The sequence below is a fragment of the Aquarana catesbeiana genome, linkage group LG09, assembly GCF_042186555.1.
Source record: "Aquarana catesbeiana isolate 2022-GZ linkage group LG09, ASM4218655v1, whole genome shotgun sequence".
NCBI classification, from domain to species: domain Eukaryota; kingdom Metazoa; phylum Chordata; class Amphibia; order Anura; family Ranidae; genus Aquarana; species Aquarana catesbeiana.
Window position 1 is genome coordinate 237666906 of NC_133332.1, and position 24875 is coordinate 237691780.

The 24875-nt window shown below is 49.0% G+C and overlaps 1 protein-coding gene across 3 annotated transcripts in view; it reads right to left on the reverse strand.

The window, feature by feature from the left end:
- LOC141108404 (phospholipase A and acyltransferase 2-like) overlaps positions 1 to 24875 on the reverse strand; it is a 180135-nt gene that overhangs the window by 95774 nt on the left and 59486 nt on the right. The window lies entirely within an intron of this gene.

Genomic DNA, 24875 nt, shown 5'->3' on the forward strand with positions numbered 1-24875 from the left:
GTGATTATGGTGTGCCCAGGAACACCTGGCACACCCCGTGCACACACCTATGAGTTAGGTCCATATATATTTGCACGCAGGCACAATTTTAGTTTTTCAGGTATTTACCAAAACATATTCAAGCTATAGTTATATAATGGATATGGGCTGTGCACACCTGTGCACACTCTCAGGTTTAAATTTGAGGGTATGTACATCCAAATTGGAGGAAAGGTTTAGGAATTACAGCTCTTAAGAATGGCCACCACCCCCTTTTTAAAGGGACAAAAAGTAATTGGACAATTGAATCAAAAGCTGTTTCATGGCCAGGTGTGGGCTACTCCTTCGTTACTTCTTCATCAATTAAGCAGGTAAAAGGTCTGGAGTTGATTCTAAGTGTGGTATTGGCATTTTGAATCTATCGCTGTGAACCTACATCATGTGTTCAAAACAGCTGTCCATGCAAGTGAAACAGGCCATTGTAATTCTTCAAAAACAAAACAATTCCATCAGAGAGATAGCAGCAACATTAGGAGTAGCCAAACCAACAGTTTGGTACAATCTGAGGAAAGAAGAACACACTGGTGAGCTCAGCAACATAAAAAGGCCTGGACATCCACGGAAGACAACAGTGGTGGATGATCGCAGGATTCTCTCTATGGTAAAGAAAAACCCATTCACAACATCCAGACAAGTGAAGGGCACTCTCCAGGAGGTGGGTATATCATTGTCAAAGTCTACAATCAAGAGAAGACTTCACGAGAACAAATATAGAGGGTTCACCACAAGGTGCAAACCATCCATAAGCCTGAAAAATAGAAAAGCCAGATTAGAATTTGCTTAAAAACTTCTAAAAAAGTCAGACCAGTTCTGGAAAAGGATTCTTTGGACGGATGAAACTAAGCTTAATCTGTACCAGAAAAAAAATGTGGAGAAGGCTTGGAACAGCTCATGATCCAAAGCACACAACATCATCTGTAAAACATGGTGGAGCATGCAGTGTGATGGTATGGGCATGCATGGCTTCCAGTGGCACTGGGTCATTGGGGTTTATTGATGATGTGACAGAAGACAGAAGCAGTCGGATGAACTCCACAGTGTTTAGAGATATACTGTCAGCCCAAATTCAGCCAAATGCAGCAAAGTTGTGTAGCACCCTCTACTTAGGTAGGTAGGTTGGTAGAGTAGTTGTGTTTTTGTTACAGTCATTGCAGGTAAATTTAGGCAGGCCTAGCAGCTAGGCCTGTTATTTTTGATCTGGCGGCTGGGGAGTGGTTTAGTGTAGCAGCAGATGACTGACATTTACTTCATCTCTCTGGCGCCTCCTCTGTTTCTAGAGGGTTCTGGAAAAGAGGCAGGGCAGAGCATGAGGGTGGCATGGAGTGTATCTGGGAGCCCTGACTAATCCCCAACTAGGATTGGCAGGGGGCAGGCCTCCTATATATACTCATGGTCAGCCTGTTGTGGGAGGAGTTGTCGGGTGGAAGAAATGAGTGATGGAGTGTTAGACTGTTGTGGCCCTTGAGGGAACCCCCTTTCTGGGGGGGGGGGTGACCTTGGGCCTGGAGCTCGGGAGCCTCTCTTTACACGGTCATCGAGAGGTGTCCTGGAACAGGAGCAGGAGGAGGACAGTGGGGAGCACTGCCGAGCAAGTCATTCAGGTGGGATCCATTCTGGGGTCGATGAGTGAGAAGCACAGTGAGAAGCTCTGGGAGGGACATGCCAGGATTGGATGTGAAGCCAGAAGGAGAGACTGTGGTGTCGTTGAAGTCAAGTTGCTGCAGTCAGGAGGGTTGGCAGGATTTGCATCTGACTTTCTGGGATCAGTAGTCCACCAAGTTTCTGTTAGCACAAATGTCCTTTCCATCGCTATTTGGTTGCTACAACAAAGGGGACTGCAGATCCCTGCCAGTAAATGGCTATTGGTAAACTGTTGAGATTATTCAGAGTGAGGCCTAACCATGTACTAATGGTGACAGGAATCTAGGATTGTGCAGGAGAGAAAGCAAAGAGATCTCAAGTAGTGTGCTCGAGGAGTGTGAAGCTTTAGAGACTGTCAATATAGATTAGACGATCTTTGATCAAACAAGCAAGATTCATTATTTGGGCATCCCATGTCCCTTTTCCCCATCCAATTTTAACCCCCTAATAAAAACATAAAAAACAAGCTAAAGGACTGTTCATTGACAGGCAAAGTGTGTCTGAAGTGAATGCCTGGCCAAGCAGGGCGACGTGTGGAACTACTACACGCAGCGGCACCGCTACATTTTGGAGGTCCCACTGAGATCCACCTTCACGGTTAACCTGCTGGCCGTCACCCCTAGCAACGCAAAAGAGGGGGACTTTGCTTGTCCTGTAGCATTGAAGATTCAAGTGAAAGTACTTGTAGGTTTGCCTGCAATTCAGCTTTTAACAAGTGCCGTTGTCAATAGCATCCATCCAGGATTGTCAATATCGCTTTTCCTGCTACCCAGTTACCCCAAACCAGTGCTGGGGTGGACACTTGTACCAATCCTGCAATTCCGTGACTGTAAAATGTGTGCCGTCACCCGTAGCAACCACGGTGGGCGATCGTGCCCATGGATTACAAATATGTCCAGCGTTCTGTACGGCATGGACATTTCCCACTGGATTACAGGAAACTTGAACTTTGCTCCAAACTCCTGCTTAACCACTTAAGGACCGAGTCTCTTTCTGAGATTTTGTGTTTACAAGTTAAAAACTGTTTGTTTTTTTTGCTAGAAAATTACTTAGAACCCCCAAACATTATATATTTTTTTTCTAACACCCTAGAAAGTAAAATGGAGGTCGTTGCAGTACTTTTTGTCACACCGTATTTGCGCAGCGGTCTTACAAGCGCACTCATTTTGGAAAAAAATCACTTTTTTGAATAAAAAAATAAGAAAACAGTAAAGTTAGCCCATTTTTTTTTTTATATTGTGAAAGATAATGTTATGCCAAGTAAATTGATACCCAACATGTCACGCTTCAAAGTTGCGCCCGCTTGTGGAATGGCGACAAACTTTTACCCTTAAAAATCTCCATAGGCGACGTTTAAAAAATTCTGTTTTGAGTTGCAGAGGAGGTCTAGGGCTAGAATTATTGCTCTCACTCTAAGGATCGTGGCGATTCCTCACATGTGTGGTTTGAACACCGTTTTCACATGCGGGCGCTGCTCACATATGTGTTCGCTTCTGCACGCGAGCTTGGCGGGACAGGCGCTTTTAAAAAAAAAAAAAATTCTTATATATATTACCTTTTATTTTTTACCTTCCCTTGTAATAGAAAAAAAGCATGACAGGTCCTCTTAAATATGAGATCTGGGGTCAAAAAGACGTCAGATCTCATATTTAGACTAAAATGCAATAATTCATTTTTATTTTTTATGTCATTTAAAAAAACATTTTTTAAAAATGTCCCTTTAAGAGCTATGGGCAGAAGTGACGTTTTGACGTTGCTTCCGCCCTGCAATTATATGGAGACGGGTGGGGGCCATCTTCCCCTCACTCGTCTCCATACTCGCCTCCGCCACTGCCGACAGCTCCAGTAAGCGGTGGAGGGCACCAGAGAGCGGCGGGAGGGTGGCCCTCTCCCGCCGCCGATAAAAGTGATCTTGCTGCAAATCCGCCACAGAGACTACTTTTACTTGAAAGCGGACCACCCGCTCTTGAAGAGGGTACCGAGGTTATGGTAGCTAGCTGCTTCCATAACAACGGTACTCTTCTTCAAAGTAGCAATGTATTCCTAAGGCGGGCAGTCCGTAAGTGGTTAAAGACAGTAAAGTGTGCCGAAGAACGTCTACTGTTACCCTGGGTGATAGGAAGCAGCTTGGGGGTGCCTGCGTGCGGGACTATATTAAGTCAGTTTTTTACAGGGAGGCATTGGCTATTGACTTTTTTGTTGCCATAGGCAACCACTGGACAATTCACCTGCTATCAGTCTCTAGTTACTTTGGCGCAGTCCGTGCTGAGCAACATGTCTGCAAATCCTGCTAGACATTGCGATCTGCAATCTGATTCTATAGCAGCAGAGGAGTGTCGGGAGAGTGGAACCGAGCGAGCAGGGGCTCGTTACAATCAGCATGCCTGCAAACTCCAGCTTGTTCAACAAGGGGTTAAAGCAGCACATGCAGATTGGTGCCTGCTTATCAGTTCCTCAGGCACCGTGCAGAGGGAGAGTTGGAGGGCAGACCCATACCCTGGAGGAAATTAGCACGTTCCTGCTAGCAGCAGACACCATGAGGCAGCTGAAGATGGCGGAGGGCAATTGGCTGATGCCCACATTGCAGTGGTTACCTGATGTGCAGGAGCAGTCGCTGGTGGATATTGGTGTCCGGTTGGAGCTACGCGGAGGGCTCGCCTTGGGAGTGATTGATGGAGTGGAGCGGCTCTGTTTGCTCTGTCCGGAGTGTCAGATTTCGACGGCGGAGGTGACTGCTTGGGCCCGGTGCGGCCATTGTGGGGAGCCACTTACCAGACTGGGTTTCCGTTCAGCAGGAGCTGCGGTACTATGATGTCAACCTGCTCTCAGGACTTTGTACACCACAGCCACGGAAGTTTTGGAAGGCCGGAGAGGGCCAAAGATCATCAGCCAAAGGCGGAGAGGTGTTGCGGCCTGGAAACCCCTCCGTGCATACCGAGGACGTCGGGAAGGAAATTGCCGTGACCTGGCCAAGGGCCTGGTGACTGCATGTGCTAGTGTGCAGGAGCCGGATGCCTTCCCTGAAGAGCCGGCCAGCTCTAAATCCCTTGCGGCACCCATCGGTAAGGAGCCCATGCTAGAGGGAGGTGTTCCTCCAGGTCAGCTGGACAAGGTAAGCGAGGGCTAGGTCATAGATTGGGGTTCCCCCCAGCGTACAGGCCGAATTTGGGTCCCTTGAGTGGTTGACGAAGTGGTTGTCCCCCTGTGAAAGAGGAATAGGAGACCAGGGAATCCCAGGTCCTTGAAGCAGAAGGTGGACCAGAGTTAGCTGTGAGACCTAAGTTGGTCATACTAACCCCAATCACCAACAGGCAATTACCAAAACCCAAGCCCATCACTACCCAGACCAGGGAACTTTCTCAGTGCAGTGGGTCAGTCAGGTTCCTACTGCCTGTGTCATGCCCAGAAGGGGGAAACCAAAGGAGTTGCCTAGGTTCTCTCGGTTCCAGAGGATGGTACAGAACAGAGTGGCCCTGGAGTGGGGCTTGGACTTCCCATATGTCCCCCTCAGATCATTAAGTACATCGAGAGCTCCTGGACTGGATGGGAGGATGACATGGTCTGGGAGTATTTGCAGGTCACCAAGCCATGTCGGGTGCCAGGTGGTGCATCTTGGGCTCCGTTATGTTGCTGATTTTCTTTGCTGGAAGGATAATAACCCCCTTTCAGTGGAGATCTGTACAGTGTATAGGTAGAATGTAAGTGTAGGATGTGATGGTTTATGTTTTCTCTTAGGTTCTTCAAGGATGGGATGGCTGTCCATCCCCACCATTCCAGAAGACAAGAATGCTGCAACAGAGTATTTTTCCTGAGGGAGAAATGCTCCAGCTCAGAAATATTGTATGTGTTTTAGCTGCAGGGACCTGTAGCTAGGAATGTTTGGTTGTGATGTACAGTGTAAATACCTACTAAAATTGTATATATCTATTTTTGTATGCAGTTTATTTGTACAGTTCCCCATCCAAGTTGTGTCCCTTCCCCCATCCAACTTATTCATGGATAGCCTTGCTCCTTGGCCCAGGAGTCATTTTTCAATTTTTTCCACAGCTGGGGGCCAGCTGTATTCTGGTGGGGGGGGGGGGGGGTGAGTGTAGCAATATATATGGAAGAACTACAAGTCCCAGGATGGAAGATGAAGACACCTCGTGGGAAGATGAATTCCAATCCACTGATAATTCTGAGTGACAGACCCTCCACCAGCAAAAGAAAGCTCTTACCAGATAAGGTGAACCCTTGAGCTAACAGAAGGTCAGCCACACTTGTATCCATAATGGGACGGAGATGAATCGCCAGCAAAGTAGTAAGACTGGATCATCCAAATCAAGTAGGAAAGAAAGCCACAATCTCTTGAAGCGGTAGCACTAATTAGTGCTGCATATAGAAAATGATATGCCAATGAAAGATTAAAAATACAAAAATCCAGAGATGGCAGAGGGTGATGTCTGCAAGATAGCTCCTCCCCCCATACGCATTATGTCCTACGGGACTTCGTCAGCGAGGGCAGGGCTTTTTTTCGGCAGCTGGCCGTGTTGAGCCGCAACATGCGGAAGACTTGGTCGAGTGGATGACCAAGCCGTCCTCATCCTCCTCATCCTCTCTCACCCATGCCCAGGGTGCTTTGTCTGGCAAAGCAGCGGCCTCTTCCCTCAGCTCAATGTCATCAGTGACTCCTTCCCTAGCTCCACCATGTCCTCATGAGGATTCCCTCGAACTGTTTGACCACAGTGTTGGGTACATGCTCCAGGAGGATGCCCAGCGTTTGGAAGGCTCTGATGACGATACTGAGCTCGATGAAGGCAGTAACATGAGCACGGACAGAGGGGGTGCCCAAGAAGGACAGCAATCTGGCAGTCATGCTCCCCCTGCTGCAGCATACTGCCAGGTTTGCTCCAGTGATGAGGAGGGAGGGGATGATGAGGTCACTGACTCAACGTGGGTGCCTGATAGGAGAGAGGAGGAGGAGGAGGAGGCGGCGGCACATCACCAACGAGGCAGGATGCCCTCCAGGGGCCAGCCTAAGGGCAGCACATTGACTGCATCACACCCCAAAGTTCCACATGTGCAGGGCGCTGCAGTCTCTGCGCGTTATTCAAAAAGTTCTTTGGTGTGGGCCTTTTTTGAGACGAGTGCATCAGATCGCACCGCTGCTATTTGCAACATATGTCTCAAGCGTATCTCGCGTGGCCAAAACATCTCCCGCTTGGGTACCACATGCTTGACCAGACATATGTTGACCTGCCATGCAGTTCGTTGGCAAGCGTATCTAAAAGACCCACACCAAAGAACAAAGAGGATCTCTCCTTGCTCCTCATCAGCTGAGATTTCTAACCCCACTAGACCTTCAGTCCTCTCTGAGACCTGCAGTGAGAGGAATGAAGGTGTAGAATTAGGTGTGTCACAGTCAAGTACTTGTGGGCAATCTGCTTTTGGTACACCGACGTCAGATTGTACCAGGCAAATTTCCCTGCCCCAGCTGCTGCACCGCCGAAAGAAGTTTGCTCCCAGCCATCCACATGCCCAGCGGTTGAATGCTAGCTTGGCAAAATTGCTAGCACTTCAACTGCTGCCTTTTCAGTTGGTAGACTCTGCCCCCTTCCGTGAGTTTGTGGAATGTGCGGTTCCTCAGTGGCAGGTACCCAAACGCCACTTTTTCTCACGGAAGGCGATTCCGGCTCTCTACCGGCATGTGGAAGGCAATGTCCATGCCTCGCTGGACAGGGCGGTCAGCGGTAAGGTGCATATTACCGCTGACTCATGGTCCAGCAGGCATGGACAGGGACGTTACCTAAGTTTCACGGCGCATTGGGTGACTCTGCTGGCAGCTGGGAAGGATGCAGGACAAGGTGCAGTAGTGTTGGAGGTTGTTCCGCCACCACGCCTCCAAAATGCTGATTGTGACACACCTCTCTCCTCCACCCCCTCCTCTTCTTCTTCCTCCATGGCCTCTTCCTCGGAACCAGCGGTGCTCCGTAGGCGTTCAAGGGGCTACGCAAGTACGCAGGCCAAAAGATGCCATGCGGTGCTTGAGCTGGTGTGCTTGGGGGACAGGAGCCACACTGGGGCAGAGGTTCTGTCAGCTCTGCAGGGGCAGGTTCAGAGGTGGTTGACGCCACGCCAACTTAAGGCAGGAATGGTGGTTTGCGACAATGGCACCAACCTCCTCTCTGCCCTCCGACAGGGACAAATGACCCATGTGCCCTGTTTGGCTCACGTCCTTAACTTGGTGGTGCAGCGGTTCTTGGGCAGGTACCCGGGCTTACAGGATGTCCTGAGGCAGGCCAGGAAAGTCTGTGTGCATTTCCGCCGGTCATATAATGCCAGTGCTCGGCTAACGGACCTCCAAAAGGAGTTTAACCTGCCCAAGAACCGCCTAATCTGTGACATGCCCACCAGGTGGAACTCAACGTTGGCCATGCTGCAGCGGCTGCACACGCAGCAGAGGGCCATCAATGAGTACCTGTGCGACTATGGCACCAGGACAGGGTCAGGGGAGCTTGGTTTTTTTTCCCCACGCCAGTGGGCCATGATCAGGGATGCATGCACTGTCCTGTCACCATTCGAGGAGGCCACGAGGATGGTGAGCACTGACAGTGCATGCATCAGTGACACTGTCCCCCTTGTCCACCTGTTGGAGCACACGCTGCGTGGAATAATGGACAGGGCACTTGAGGCAGAACAGAGGCAGGAAGAGGAGGACTTCCTTAGCTTTCAAGGCCCCTTTTATCCAGACAGTGTTCCTGCGTGCCCGCCGATCACACAGGAAGAGGACGAGGAGGAGGAGGAGGAGGAGGAGGAAGATTGTGTCAGTATGGAGGTGGAGCCTGGCACTCAGCATCAGCAGCAGTCTTTAAGGGATCAGTCCCAAGGAACACATGGACTTGTACGTGGCTGGGAGGAGGTGGCTGCGGACGTTGTTGTCCTTAGTGACCCAGAGGACTCCGGACCGAATGCCTCAGCAAACCTACGCTGCATGGCCTCCCTGATCCTGCAAAGCCTGCGTAAGGATCCTCATATTCGTGGTATCAAGGAGAAGGACCAATACTGGCTGGCAACCCTCCTTGATCCACGTTACAAGGGTAAGGTTGCGGACCTTATCTTGCCATCGCAGAGGGAGCAGAGGATGAAACATCTTCGGGAGGCCTTGCAGAAAGGTCTGTGCAACGCGTTCCCAGAGACTGGGAGGTTACAAACACCTGTTTCTGGACAACGTGTTGCTGAGGCTTCGGTCAGTCAAAGAAGGAGCGGTGGAGAAGGTGGCCGTCTGACCGATGCGTTCAGACAATTTTTTGGTCCGCAGCCCCAAGGTATGATCGGTTCCAGCAACCATCTCCAGCGTCTGTTTTACATGGTGCAGGAATATCTAGGGGCAAGATCAGACTTGGACACCTTTCCCACCGAAAATCCTCTGGGTTACTGGGTCTTGAGGATGGATCACTGGCCAGAGCTTGCACAGTATGCAATTTAGCTACTGGCCTGTCCTGCATCCAGCGTTCTTTCGGAACGCACATTCAGTGCTGCTGGAGGCGTGGTAACCGATCACAGGGTGCTTCTGTCCACCGACTCGGTCGATCGGCTGACCTTCATAAAAATGAATGAGTCTTGGATCACCACCAGCTACCAAGCACCTGATGCTGATGTAACCGAATAATTTTTTTTGAAATCTCAGATCCCTTCAAAGACTGCCTATGCTGATGCTGAGTGACTATCCCTGAGTAATTATCCTCTTCCTCCTCAATCATCACGCTGATAGCTTGTAAGAACATTTTTGGTTCTGGGCGCCACCACCAGTGCCTAAGGCACAATTTTTCAGCCCCTGTTTAACAGGGGCGTGTAATTACAATTTTTGATGTAATACTTTGCAGCAGGGCTCGTTCCTGCATTCCAACTAGAGTGTCTGTGAGGGGTTGCAGTGTTGTGGCACCAGCACCAGTGCCTAAGGCCCAATTTTTCTGCCCCTGTCTAACAGGGGCGTGTAATTACAATTTTTGAAGCAATACTTTGCAGCAGGGCTCGTTCCTGCGTTCCAACTAGAGTGTCTGTGAGGGGTTGCAGTGTTGTGGCACCAGCACCAGTGCCTAAGGCCCAATTTTTCTGCCCCTGTCTAACAGGGGCGTGTAATTACAATTTTTGAAGCAATACTTTGCAGCAGGGCTCGTTCCTGCGTTCCAACTAGAGTGTCTGTGAGGGGTTGCAGTGTTGTGGCACCAGCACCAGTGCCTAAGGCCTAATTTTTCAGCTCCTGTTCAACAGGGGCATGTAATTACAATTCTTGATCTAATATTTCACAGCAGGGCCCTGTGAGGGCTTACAGTGTTGTGGCCACAGCAATACCTAAGGCCCAAATTTCTGCTGAGTATATAGGGCAGGACCCTACTTTCAAACATCTAACTTACAAACGACTCCTACTTGCAAACGGAAGGAGACAACAGGAAGTGAGATGAAATCTACCCCTAGGAAGGGAAATTCTCTCCTGTAAGAGTTAATATGGGAAAACAATTTCTCCTTTCCACTGATGCTTTCCAATCCTTGTTCCACAAAAAAACCCAAATTTTCAAAAAACATTTTTCATTGGGACAAAAAAGTGAGGTGAAATCTTCTGAAGAGGAGGAAAGACAGCAAAACAAATGTCACAGGGGTGATAACCCTTCCCTATGTTTTCCAAAAAGCTTAGAAAAGATTTTTTGGCTGGAGCTAAACACGTTAAAAATGTTCAAAATTACAAACAGATTCTACTTAACAACAAACCTACAGTCCCTGTCTTGTTTGCACCGCCTGTATACTGCTGTTCAGAGTATATAGGGCCTGGTGGCCCCACACCTTTCCTTATTTTAATTTGGGTGCGGGGTTCCCCTTAATATCCATACAAGACCCAAAGGGCCTGGTAATGGACTGGGGGGTACCCATGCTGTTTGTCTCACTGATTTTCATCCATATTGCCATGACCCGACATGACATTAAACCCGCAAGCAATTTTAAATGAGATTTTTTCCTTTAAAAATGACATTTGGTGCAGGGACTGTTCTAAACATGGGAAACACGCGTCACTTTACAGGCATACTATAGACACCCCCCAGGTACGATATTTAAAGGAATATTTCACTTTTTTTTTTTACTTTAAGCATCATTAAAATCACTGCTCCCGAAAAAACGGACGTTTTTAAAAGTTTTTTTTGCATTGATACATGTCCCCTGGGGTAGGACCCGGGTCCCCAAACCCTTTTTAGGACAATACCATGCAAATTAGCCTTTAAAATGAGCACTTTTGATTTCGAACGTTCGAGTCCCATAGACGTCAATGGGGTTCTAACGTTCGTGCGAACTTTCGGTCCGTTCGCGGGTTCTGGTGCGAACCGAACCGGGGGGTGTTCGGCTCATCCCTATTCCTGATTATTCTTGCTGTCTGCCTGCATCTGATCCCGGCTTGTCTCTGACCATCCCTGTTATCTGACTGCATCTGACCCCGGCTTGTCTGACTACTCTTCTGCCTGATCCTCTGGTACATCCATTGTCTGCCTGATTACCGACCCGGCCTGCCTGATTCTCCAGTCTCAGTATCCTGGTTCCAGTCTGCTATCCAGTTCCAGTCTGTCATCTGGTTCCAGTCTGCTGTCCAGTTCCAGTCTGCAATCCGGTTCCAGTCTGCTATCCAGTTCCAGTCTGTCATCTGGTTCCAGTCTGCTGTCCAGTTCCAGTCTGCAATCTGGCTCAAGTCTGCTGTCCAGTTCCAGTCTGCTGTCCAGTTCCAGTCTGCTGCACCAGCCTGCTGATCAGGCTCCTTCCAGGTTCCAGTCTAACTTCCGGCTCATATGTGGAAAAAATGCAGCACATGTGCAAAGGAACTAAATAAATAAGGTTGTGAATTGGTGCTCAAAAAAATTAACAAGCCAAGGGTGAATTAAACATAATGTCCATGAAAGGATGTGAATGTCCAACTGCACAGGAGATGAAGGTACTTCAAGGGATGGTGGTAATCTGATGGTTGTCAGAAGTCACCTTGTATCATGAACCGACCACTCAGCAGGAGTCGATAAACAGAAATACAAAAAAGACTCTTACCAGATCCCGTGGATTCCAATGTCAGCGACAGGGAATCGCATGCGCAGTTTGTCACCAATGACGTGGAGTGGAAGGTCTGGACCATCAAATCCTCTAGGTTGCGGTCTGCATGGATCTCGGAAAACGACCAGATGGGTCCTCACAGGGGACGGCCGACGTGGATCAGGAGAGTCCAGAAAGGCACTTAAGGAGCAGTTGGAGGTACTGGGCCTCATGCAGTGGATATAAAGACAAAAAAGATATGCCTCCACATAGTGCAGGTAAAAGGGTGTTTTTATTGATAAAACAGCCGTGTACAAATAAAAACGTGATCACGAGAAATAAAAACAAATATGAATGGGCAACGTGGAGGGTGGTGTATGGGCCCTAGGGGTCTTCAACAGGGGCAGTCTGAGGCTCTACTGCACAGTGCTTCCTGAGTTCCAGACCCACCTTCTGCTGTTGATCCTGCCAGGCACTCGTGCCACTCCCGACTCCTGTGCTTGCTGTTCACCCTACCAGGGCCCTCGAGTCTGCGCCGCAAGAGAGGCCATCCCCTGCAAGTCGGGCTCGTCCACAAGGTACGTGACAGGTGGTCAGCGAGGTCCCTCAGCAGAGGTGTGGTGATCCAGGGCCAGCTCTTTGCCGTGTCCCCGGAATCCTCCATTTCCATGGCCACCCAGTGCTTTGCCTCATCGTGGCAATGCCAGTCCACCAACCTGGTGAGGTGGGCCGCCCTATAATAGGCTTTCATGTCCAGGAGGCCAACCCCGCCCCTACTTTTTGCTAGGTGGAGGAGTTGAAGTCTAATGCGTGGCAAACGAAATTGCAAAACATAGAGTCGATTTGCTTGAAAAATACTAGGGGCAGACATATAGGAAGCGCCTGCAGCAGGTATTGTACCCTCGGAAGCAGAGTCATCTAAAGTTCATTGCAACGTCCAAACCACGTCAACGTGAGGGAGTGCCAGTGAAGAAGATCCGCCTTAAGGCGAAGGAGTAACGGGGCGAAATTCGCCGAGTACAAATCAGCAGGGTCTGGGGTGATATCGACTCCTAGGTAACGGATGAGGTCGGTCGCCCATCTCAGAGGGAAGGCCGAATGCAGACAATGTCTCTACCCACTGTTATTTAGAGAATGGAGGATTTGGATAGATTAATTTGAAAGAGGGAGAGAGCGCCATATTCTTGAAAAGATCGAAGCAGGTTTGGGAGGGAGGTAAGCGGTTCCGTTAGGAAGAAAATTAGGTCATCCGCGAATGCGCCCACTTTGTGGGACCCTGAAGATTTTTGGTACCCAACGATGCCCGCATCCGCACTTATTCTGCACAGAAGGGGCTCCAGTGACAGTATAAAGATCAGGGGAGACAGGGGGCAACCCTGCCGTGTGCCATTGCGGATGTTGAAGAAGTCAGACCTAGTCTCATTAACTTTGACCACTGCAGTGGGGTGAGAGTAAAGAGACAATATCCATCTCAGCATAGATGACCGGAGGCCAATGTGTTCCAGGGTGGCTCGTATAAAGGACCAGTCCACGCAGAGCTCTCCTGCTTGTAGGTCTTTTCGATCCATTTTACACACTGCTCAAAATCAGCTTTTGTGGGAAGAGAGCGGATATAGCCATGCAGGGATTCTATGTCCCATCCGTCCTCAGATCCCAGGGAGGTGTTAGAGTGGCTCCTGGTGTGTCTAGTGGAGCGATCCTTGTCTCCAGGAGGGGGATGGCAAGCCTGTGTATGTGACAGAGAGTCCAGGGCTGACTCAGAACGGGCCAGGGATGGAGACACCGGCATCATCTTGGATACAGGCTGGCGCTGGGCCGCGGCCAAAGTTCGGGTGAAAAAATGCCCCAAATCACCCCCTTGGCGAGACCCCTTCTGATCTTTGTACTTATCCTTCCCCATGGGAGTTTTTCACCATGTAGGAGCCCTGTAGAGCCACGGAATCCAGGAGCCGAGACACTGCACATCTTACTTCTCCATGGGGCAAGCCACTCCCCCCAATGGAGAGCACTTTGATTGTGTCTATTTCTTTCCTACTTGATTTGGATAATCCGGTCTCACTACTTTGCTGGCGATTCATCTCCGTCCCATTGTGGATGTAAGCGTGTCTGACCTTCTGTTAGCTCAGGGGTTCACCTTATTTGGTAAGAGCATTCTTTTGCTGGTGGAGGGACTGTCACTCAGAATTAGGCATGAGCTCGATGTTCGGGTTGAACATAAGTTCGACTTGAACATCGGGTGTTCGCCGAAAAACAAACATTATGGGGCGTTCGCGGAACATTTGAGAGCCGCGGAACGCCCCAAAATGCACTGCGAGATCATTACAGCATTGCTGTATGATGATTGGCCAAAGCATGCACCTGACCTGCGTTCTTTGGCCAATCCCAGTGCCCTCTGCTAAGAGAACCATAATTGGCCAAAGGCAGGATGCCTTTGGCCAATCATGGCTCAGGGGGACTAAGTCCACGCCCGTAGTGCAGTTGCTACTACACTCCTGGTGGTGTACAAAATACAGTGCAGCCGTAGTGCAGTTGCTACTACTTTACTGGTGGTGTACACAGTACACAATACAGTGCAGCCGTATTGCACTTGCTACTACTTTTCTGGTGGTGTACACAGTATGTAATACAGTGTAGTGTGGTGTTGCAAAACAAAATATACATCATGGCCGGAAGGCCACCAAGGAGAGGCAGACGCTCACATGCCACTAAAAGCGGGCACACAGGCTCTGTGTCTACAGTCAACAGTGCTGGTCGTGGACATGGTGCATCCTCTGCACGTGGCCGTGGGGCACGCTTGTCCTATTTTTCTGCTGCTGGCTGTGTTATTGAGCCAGAACATGCAGAAGAGTTGGTGGAGTGGATAACAAAGCTGTCCTCATCATCCTCTGTCACCCAGGCTCAGAGTAGTTTGCCTTCTAATGCAGCTGCCAAAGTGACCTATTCCACCGGCTCCTTGTCCACAGTCACTCCTTCCGTAGCCCCACCATCATGCACAGAGGAGTCCCTCAAACTATTCGACCACAGTGACGGGTACATGCTGCTGGAGGATGCACAGCGATTTGAAGGCTCTGGTACCCAGGCTGAGGGAGAAACGTGAGCCTAGAGAGCAGGGGGTGCCCAAGAAGGACAAGAAACTGGAAGTCATGTTCCCCCAGCTGCAGCATACTGCCAAGTTTGCTCCAGTGACGAGCAGGGAGGGGATGATGAGGTCACTGACTCTACTTGGGTGCCAGATAGAAGAGAGGAGGAGGAGGAGGCACATCTCCAATGAGGCAGGATGCCCTCCAGGGGGCAGCTTAAGGGCAGCCACCCTAATGCATCACACTGCAGAGCTCCGCAGGTGCAGGGCGCTGCTGACTCGCTGCTGATTTTAAAAAGTGCTTTGGTCAGGGCCTTTTTTGACACGTGTGCAGCAGATCGCACCATTGCTGTTTGCAACCTATGTCTGAAGCGGATCAAGTGTGGCCAAAACAGCAGCCGCTTGGGCACCACATGCTTGACCAGACATATGACAGCCTCCCATGCAGTCCGTTGGCAACAGCACTTGAAAGACCCACATCAAAGAACAAGGCGGACTTCTCCTTGCTCCTCATCTGGGATCTCCAACCCCACTATACCTCCAGTCCTCTCAAGAGGAGGATTGTGTCAGCATGGACGTGGAGGATATCACTCAGCACTCTCCAAGGGATCGTTTTCAGTCCCCAGAAATTCTAGGAGTTGTACGTGGCTGGGAGGAGGTAGTTGCGGATCATGTGATCCTAAGTGACCCAGAGGACTCAGAATTGAATGCCTCTGTAAACTTACGCTGCATGGCCTCCCTGATTCTGCAAAGCCTGCGAAAGGACCCTAGGATTCGTGGTATCAAGGAGAGGGATCATTACTGGCTGGCAACCCTTCTTGATCCATGTTACAAGGGTAGGGTTGCAGAACTCATCCTGCCTTCGCAGAGGGAGCAGAGGATAGTTCAAGCAACCATCGCCAGTGTCTGCATTACATGGTGCAAGAATATCTAGGGGCAAGAGCAGACTTGGAGACCTTTCCAACAGAGCATCCACTGGGTTACTGGATCTTGAGGATGGACCACTGGTCAGAGCTTGCTCAATATGTAATTGAGCTACTGGCCTGTCCTGCATTCAGTGTTCTTTCTGAATGCACATTCAGTGCTGCTGGAGGGTTTGTAACAGATCATAGAGTGCGCCTGTCCACAGACTCCGTAGATAGGCTCACATTAATAAAAAATGAATCAGTCTTGGATCAGCAGCTACCAAGCACCTGATGCTGATGTAACCGATTTAAATTTCTATGGATGTGGGATCCCTTGAAGACTGCCTATGCTGAGTGACTATCCTATTCCTCCTCAATCTTGATGATGCTAGCTTCTAAGAATATTTTTGGTTTAGGGCACCACCACCACTGCCTAAGGCCCAATTTTTAACAGGTGCATGTAATTACAATTTTGATCCAATATTTCACAGTAGGGCCCGTTGCTGCACCCAACAAGAGTATCTGTGAGGGGTTACAGTGTTTTGGCACCACTACCAAAGGCCCAATTTTTCTGCCCCTGTTTAACAGGGGCATGTAATCAGACTCATATCTAGTGAAAATGGCGCCTATGGCAAGCACTGAAACTGCGCCCCTGTCAAAACATTTGAAACCCATCTTTCAGATAACCTTAACAAAAAAAAACACCTAACAAAATGACAAGGCAAAATTTCAAAATATAAAATTGTAGTATATTAGTGATGGTGACACCCCCTATTGTAAGTGGAGTTATTTTATTTCTTGAGGGGGTGTTACCATTATTTATATATTGCAACTTGTTATCAAAAATCTTTTGAGGGGTGTCAATGTCACTAATATGCTGCAATTTTATATTTTGATATTGTTATTTGTTTGAAAGATATCAAGTTGTATATTTGGTTTACAGGACACCACATATACAGTATATGGTATTCAGAGGGTGGGCTCCACCGTCACTTAAAGTGGAAGTAAACTTCCTTTACTGCCTTACTAGGTACAGTAAATATCTCCTAAACATGTACAGTTTAGAAGATATTTACATTACATGGAGCCAGTGACATCACTGGCGCATGCGCTCTGAAGGAATGGCCACTGGTGCTGTTCCTTTAGAACCCTGTGCCATAAACGGTGACTCCCGCGCGCATGCACGGGAGTGACTTCATCATGGCTCAGGCCAGTCACAGAGCCTGCGAACCTGGAAGCAAGATGAGAGCCACTGGGAGAGAAGAGCTGCAGTGTCAGGACTGTGAAGATGGAGAGGAGGGAGAACACAGCGCACCTTTCCCCACTCCTGCAAGGCAGCCTATTTTGCAAATAACCTAGGGGGACATCACTGCCTAAACTTCTCTGTCAGAGAAGATGCAGGGAGGAGTTGGGCGGAGCTAAGCAGTGGGGGCGGAGGAGGAAGTTAAATCTCTGCTCTGAATGCTGATCTCTGCCTCTCTCCTCCGTGACGTCACTGGTTGTTAGACGCCAGGCGGGCCATGCCTAGCAACCAGTTTGGGCAGTGAGCCAGGGGCCAGTGGTGAACGACCTAAAGCAGTCTCCGCTGGCCAGGATCCCACCCCAGGCTGACAATGAGTAACAGTGGCGATATCAGGGCCATTTTAAGAAGAGATCTCTGCAAGTGCCTTGCTGCCCAGCCACTCAGGAGTGCCCCCTTCATATGGCGCCCATGGCACTTGCCATATCTGCCATACCCTGGATACGCCACTGCATGTAATTACAATTTGTGATCTAATATTTCACAGCAGGGCCCGTTCCTGCACCCACCAAGAGTAAATGTAAGGGCTTACAGTGCTGTGGCACCACCACCACCACCAAAGGCCCAATTTTTCTGCCCCTGTTTAACAGGGGCGTGTAATTACAATTCTTGATATAATATTTCACAGCAGGGCCTGTTCTTGTGCCCACCAAGAGTATCTGTGAGGGCTTACAGTGTTGTGGCACCACCACCAAAGGCCCAATTTTTCTGCCCCTGTTTAACAGGGGCATGTAATTACAATTCTTGATATAATATTTCACAGCAGGGCCTGTTCTTGCGCCCACCAAGAGTAACTGTGAGGGCTTACAGTGTTCTGGTACCACCAACACCCAAGGCCCAATTTTCTGCAGAGTATATAGGGCAGGCCATATAATGTATATATACTGCTGTTCAAAGTTTATGGGGGCTGGGGGGACCCCCACGCCATTTAAAAAAAAAAATTGGGTGCGGGGTTCCCCTTAGTATCCATACCAGACCCAAAGGGCCTGATAATGGACTGGGGGGGGGGGGGGGGGGGGCGGACCCATGCCGTTTTACTCAATGATTTTCATCTATAATTGCTAGGACCCGACAATACATTACAGCCGCAAACAGTTTTAAATGACTTTTTTCCTTTAAAAATTTCAATTTGCTGTGGTATTGTTCTAAACACGGGGAAAACTGCTCCACTTTACAGGCAGACTATAGACACCCCCCAGGCACGATATTTAAAGGAATATTTCATTTTTATTGTTTCACTTTAAGCATTATTAAAATCACTGCTCCCGAAAAAACGCCCATTTTTAAAACTTTTTTTTGCATTGATACATGTCCCCTGGGGCAGGACCCAGGTCCCTGAACACTTTTTTATGGCAATAACTTGCATATTAGCCTTTAAAATTAGCACTTTTGATTTTTCACGTTTGTGTCCCATAGACTTTAATGGTGTTCGCGTGTTCGAACAAACTTTTTGCCTGTTTGCATGTTCTGCTGGAAACCGAACCGGGGGGTGTTCGGCTCATCCCTACTCAGAATTCATCTTCCCACGAGGTGTCTTCATCTTCCATCCTGGGACTTGTAGTTCTTTCATATATGTATATGGACTCATTTTATCATATTGCACTGCACTCATTTTTATTTTCCTATGTGTCTGAGGTGATGTGATTAGCCTGTAGTGTCCAGCTTGAAATTTTTCACATTAATAATTGTTTGCGCTGATTGTCCTTTATTTATAAAGTCATTCAGGAGAGATCCATTCCAGGGTCGATGAGTGAGAAGCACAGTGAGAAGCTCTGGGAAGGACATACCAGGATTGGTTGTGAAGCCAGAGGGAGAGATTGTGGTATCATTGAAGTCAAGTTGCTGCAGCCAGGAGGGTTGGCAGGATTTGCCCCAGACTTTAAATATCGTGCCTGGGGGGTGTCTATAGTATGCCTGTAAAGTGGTGCATTTTTCCTGTGTTTAGAACAGTCCCTTCACAAAATGACATTTCTAAAGGAATAAAAGTCATTTAAAACTGCTTGAGGCTGTAATGTAATGTTGCCCCCCCCCCTCCCAAGCCCATTACCAGGTCCTTTGGGTCTAGTATGGATATTAAGGTGAACCCCTGCACCCAAATAAAAAAAAAAAGGTGTGGGGCCCCCAGGCCCTATATACTCTGAACAGCAGCAGTATACACGCAGTCCCTGGGTTACAAACAATATAGGGACTGTAGGTTTGTTCTTAAGTTGAATCTGTTTGTAATTTGGAACAGGTACATTTTGTAAGTGTAGCTCCAGCCAAAAAATATTTTTAAGCTTTTTTGGATAACATAGGGAAGGGTTATCATCACCCCTGTAACATTTGGATAGTCACTCAGCATATGCAGTCTTCAAGGGATCCCACATCCATAGAAAAATCAGTCGGTAACATCAGCATCAGGTGCTTGGTAGCTGGTGATCCAAGACTGATTCATTTTTTTGAATGTGAGCCGATCAACAGTCTGGACAGGCGCACTCTGTGATCGGTTACAAAGCCTCCAGCAGCACTGAATGTGCGTTCAGAAAGAACGCTGGATGCAGGACAGGCCAGTAGCTCAATTGCATATGGAGCAAGCTCTGGCCAGTGGTCCATCCTCAAGACCCAGTAACCCAGTGGACGTTCTGGTGGAAAGGTCTCCAAGTCTGATCTTGCCCCTAGATATTCCTGCACCATGGAATTCAGACGCTAGCGATGGTTTCTGGAACCGATCAGACCTGGGCGCTGAGGACTGAAGAATTGCCTGAAGGCATCGGTCAGCAGGCCATCTTCTCTGCCGCTCTTTCTGTGACTGAACGAAGCCTCAGCAACAAGTTGTCCAGCATCAGGAAATTGTAACCTCCCAGGCTCTGGAAACGTATTGCACAAAATCCTCTGCTCCCTCTGCAAAGGCTGGATAAGTTCTACAAACTTACCCTTGTAACGTGGATCAAGAAGGGTTGCCAGCCAGTAATGATCCCTCTCCTTGATACCACGAATCCTAGGGTCCTTTCGCAGGCTTTTCAGGATCAGGGAGGCCATGCAACGTAGGTTTGCGGAGGCATTCGATCCTGAGTCCTCTGGGACACTAAGGATCACATGATCCTCAACCACCTCCTCCCAGCCACGTACAACTCGATGGGTTTCTGGGGACTGCAAACGATCCCTTGAAGACTGCTACTGAAATTGAGTGTTATCCTCCACCTCCATGCTGACACAATCCTCCTCCTCCTCTTCTTCCTGTGTGATCGGCGGGCCTGCAGGAATACTAGTATGTGGATAAAGGGGGCCTTGAGAGGTAAGGAAGTCCTCCTCTTCCTCCCGCTGTTCTGCCTCAAGTGCCCTGTCCATTATTCCACAAAGTGTGTGCTCCAACAGGAAGACAAGAAGGACAGTATCACTGATGCATGCACTGTCACTGCTCACCATCCTCGTGGCCTCCTCAAATGGTGACAGGACAGTGCAAGCATCCTTGATCAGTAGCCGCTGGCGTTGGGAAAAAAAGCCAAGCTCCCCTGACCCTGTCCTGGTGCCATACTCACACAGGTACTCATTGATGGCCCTATGCTGCATGTGCAGCCACTGCAGCATTGCCAACGTTGAGTTCCACCTGGTGGGCATGTCTCAAATGAGGCAGTTCTTGGGCAGGTTGCATTCTCTTTGAATGTCAGCCAGCCGAGCACTGGCATTATATGACCGGCGGAAGTGACCACAGACTTTCCTGGCCTGCCTCAGGAGATCCTGTAAGCCTGGGTACCTACTCAAGAACCGCTGCACCAACAAGTTCAGGACGTGAGCCAAACAGGGAACATGGGTCAAGTGTCCCTGTTGGAGGGCAGAGAGAAGGTTGGTGCCATTGTCGCATACAACCATTCCTGGCTGAAGCTGGCATGGCGTCAACCACCTCTGAGCCTGCCCCTGCAGAGCTGCCAGAATCTGCCCCAGTGTGGCTCCTGCCCCCTAAGCAGACCAACTCAAGCACCGCATGGCATCTTTTTGCCTGCGTGCTTGCGTAGCCCCTTGAATACCTACGGAGCACCGCTGGTTCAGAGGAGAAATCTGCAGAGGAAAAGGCCATAGAGGAAGAAGAAGAGGGGTGGAGGAGAGAGCTGTGGCAGAATCACCACTGGCATTTTGGAGGCGTGGTGGCGGAACAAGCTCCAACAATACTGAACCCTTTCCTGCATCCTTCCCAGCTGCCAGCAGGGTTACCCAGTGCGCCATGAAAGAAAGGTAACGTCCCTGTCCATGCCTGCTGGACCATGAGTCAGCAGTAATATGCACCTTACTGCTGACCACCCTGTCCAATGAGGCCAAGACATTGCCTTCCACATGCTGGTAGAGAGCTGGAATGGCCTTCCGTGAAAAGAAATGGCGTTTGGGAACCTACCACTGAGGTACCACACATTTCACAAATTCACGAAAGGGGGCAGAGTCTACCAGCTAAAAAGGCAGCAGTTGCAGTGCTAGCCATTTGGCCAAGCTAGCATTCAGACGCTGAGCATGTGGATGGCTGGGACCGAATTTCTTTCGACAGTTTAGCAACTGGGGTAGGGAAATTTGCCTGCTAAAATCCGATGTTGGTGTACCGCTAGCAGATACATTCATTCCTCTCAGTGCAGGTTTCTGAGGGGACTGGAGGTATAGTGGGGTTGGAGATCCCAGCTTATGAGGAGCAAGGAGAGGTCTGCCTTGTTCTTTGATGTGGGTCTTGTAAGTGCTGTTGTCAACCGACTGCATGGGAGGTCGTCATATGCCTGGTCAAGCATGTGATTCCCAAGCGGCTGCTGTTTTGGCCACGCTTGATACGCTTCAGACATATGTTGCAAACAGCAACGGTGCGATCTGCTGCACACGGGTCAAAAAAGGCCCACACCAAAGAACTTTTCAAAATATGCAGGGAGTCAGCAGCACCCTGCACCTGCTTAGCTTCGTGGTGTGATGCAATAGGGTGGCTCCCATTAAGCTGCCCCCTGGAGGGCATCCTACCTCATTGGAGATGTGCCTCCTCCTCCTCTCTTCTATCAGGCACCCAAGTTGAGTCAGTGAGCTCATCATCCCCTCCCATCTCATCACTGGAGCAAACTTGGCAGTATGCTGCAGCTGGGGGAACATGACTGCCAATTTCTTGACCTTCTTGGGCACCCCCTCTCTCTAGACTGATGTCTGATACCCTTAACCCGGGTATCATCATCAGAGCCTTCAAATCGCTGCTCATCCTCCTGCAGCATGTACCCGACACTGTGGTGAAATAGTTCGGGGGACTCCTCCGTGCATGATGGTGGGGTTAGGAAAGGAGTGACTGTTGACATGGAGTCAATGGAATAGGTCGCTTTGGCAGGTGCATTGGCAGGCAAACTACTCTGAGCCTGGGTGACAGAGGATGAGGAGGATGAGGACGGCTTTGTTATCCATTCCACCAACTCTTCTGCATGTTGTGGCTCAATAACACGGCCAGCTGCAGGAAAAGGCATAGTTAGACTTACCGGTGACAGTATTTCTAAGAGCCTTTCAGGACAACCTTGGAGAGAGTGTAGATCCGCCTTCTTCACAGGAAACACATGCAGCCTTTAAATCCCTCCTCTTCCACCATGGCCTCAGTTATTGTGGTCTCCGACAACTGGAAAACAAAGCACAGATAACCGCCAAACAACCATGATAGACACTTAAAACCACTTCTAAGATAAACAAAGGGAGGGAAGTAACGGTTGTCCTGAAAGGCTCTTAGAAATACCGTCACCAGTAAGTCTAACTATGCCTTTCTCAAATCGCCTTTCAGGACAAACTTGGAGAGGATAACCGAGAAACTTACCCTAGGGTGGGACTACTGCCTGCAGTACCTTCCTGCCGAAGGCTTGATCTGTGGCGGACAGTAAATCCAACCAATACTGTCAGAGAAATGTTGAATACCTGGACCAAGTAGCAGCCTTACAGATTTGTTCAGGCGTAGCACCGGCCCTTTCAGCCCAGGAAACTGCCATAGATCTTGTAGAATGAGCAGCAATAGCTGAAGGGGGTATTTCTCCTTTAGCTTTATAAGCCTCTGTGATTGCCAATCTAAGCCATCTGCCCAGTGTACTTTTGGAAGCTTTCTCTCCCTTGCGTGAGCCTGAGAAAACCACAAAAAGAGCATTTGATTTTCTGAATTCTTTGGTTACTGTAAGGAAGTGTAACAAACATCTCCTCACGTCCAGAGTATGAAAAACTTCTTCTCCTGGATTGGTCGGAGTTGAAGAGAAAGTGGGCAGGATTATTTCTTGTGATTGGTGAAAGGTAGAAGAAAACTTAGGAAGAAACGCTGGGTCCGTTTGAAGGACAATTCTGTCTGCAAAAACTTTCAGAAAAGGGTCTGTAACTGCCAAAGCTTGGAGCTTACTGATTCTTCTTGTAGAGGTGATGGCCACCAGAAAAATTGTTTTGAGAACCAAATTCTGCAAGGATACTTCATGTAAGGGTTCAAACGGAGCTCCCGAGAGACCCTGCAAAATAGACAAGTCCCAACTGGGAAAATCTTTAAGGGCTACTGGCCTATTTCGTGTGAGTGCCCTGAAGAATCTTGAAATGAAAGCTTCTTTAGATAAAGTTCTTTCAAAATAAATAGATAAAGCCGCCACCTGGGTTTTCAGGGTGCTGGCTGCCAGTCCCTTCTCCATTCCCTCATGGAGAAATTCAAGAACAGATACTGTACTCTTAACCTGGAGCACACCAGGAGTTAAATTTTTTCCATACCTTCATGTATATGGCCCGAGTGACCTCTTTTCTACTTGAAAAAGGGGTCTTTACTACTTTGTCAGATAGTCCTTTTGCCTTCAAGAGGTCTTCTTCAGAAACCAAGCTGTTAACTGAAAATAGTCCACTTCTGGATGGTTCACTGACCCTTGCGATAGAAGATCTTTTCTGGATGTTAACTTCCAAGGAGGTTCCATGGCTAGATTTAACAGAGCCGCGAACCAAGGCCTTTTTGGCCAGAAGGGAGTGACCAGGATCAGATTGGTCTTTTCTTCTCTGAACTTCCTTAAGACTAGTGGTATCAGAGGAAAGGGGGGAAAAGCATAGCACAGCTGGTAATGCCACGGATGGGCGAAAGCATCTATGCCTACTGCGTGATCTCCTCGGTGGAGAGAGAAGAATTTGCGAACTTTTGAGTTTTGTTGGTTGGCAAACAGATCTATTTGGGGTTGCCCCCAAGCTTTGGAGATCATCAGGAATACTTCTTGATTTAAGCTCCATTCTGCTTCCACCAACTTCCATCTGCCTAGAAGATCTGCTAGCAGATTTTGAGAGCCTTTCAGGTGGACTGCTGATAATGAGGCCACGTTCTGTTCCGCCCAGGTCAGTAATTGACTGGTCAACTCCAGGAGCCTTTTGCTCCTGGTTCCCCCTTGTTTCATTATGTAGGCTACTGCAGTTGTGTTGTCTGACTACGTGAACATGATAGCCCTTCACTACATCTTGAAAGGTTAGGAGACCCAGAAAAATTGCCTTCAGTTTCCGCCAGTTTGAGGAATTTTGGGCTTCCGACTTGGACCAGACCCCCTAAGAGGTCTGACGTCCAGGTGGGCTCCCCAGCCCCAGGAACTCGCGTCCGTCGTTAGACGCTTGTCCAGGGGAAAGGCCCAAGAAAGGCCTTTTGTCAGGTTGGATGGATTTCTCCACCACCAGAGAGCCTTCTTTACCTTTAAGGAAAGGTTTATCTGTTTTTCTAATGGTTCCTGGTATCACCAACTGCGCAGAATGTTTAACTGGAGTGGCCTTGAATGCAATCTGGCCCACTGAATGGTGGGAATCGATGCTGTACGAAGACCCAACACTGCCATAGCTGATCTGGCCGACACTGACAGGTTGTTCTGAACCTGTTTCACCTCTGATTGGATCTTTTCCCTTTTTTCCTGCGGTA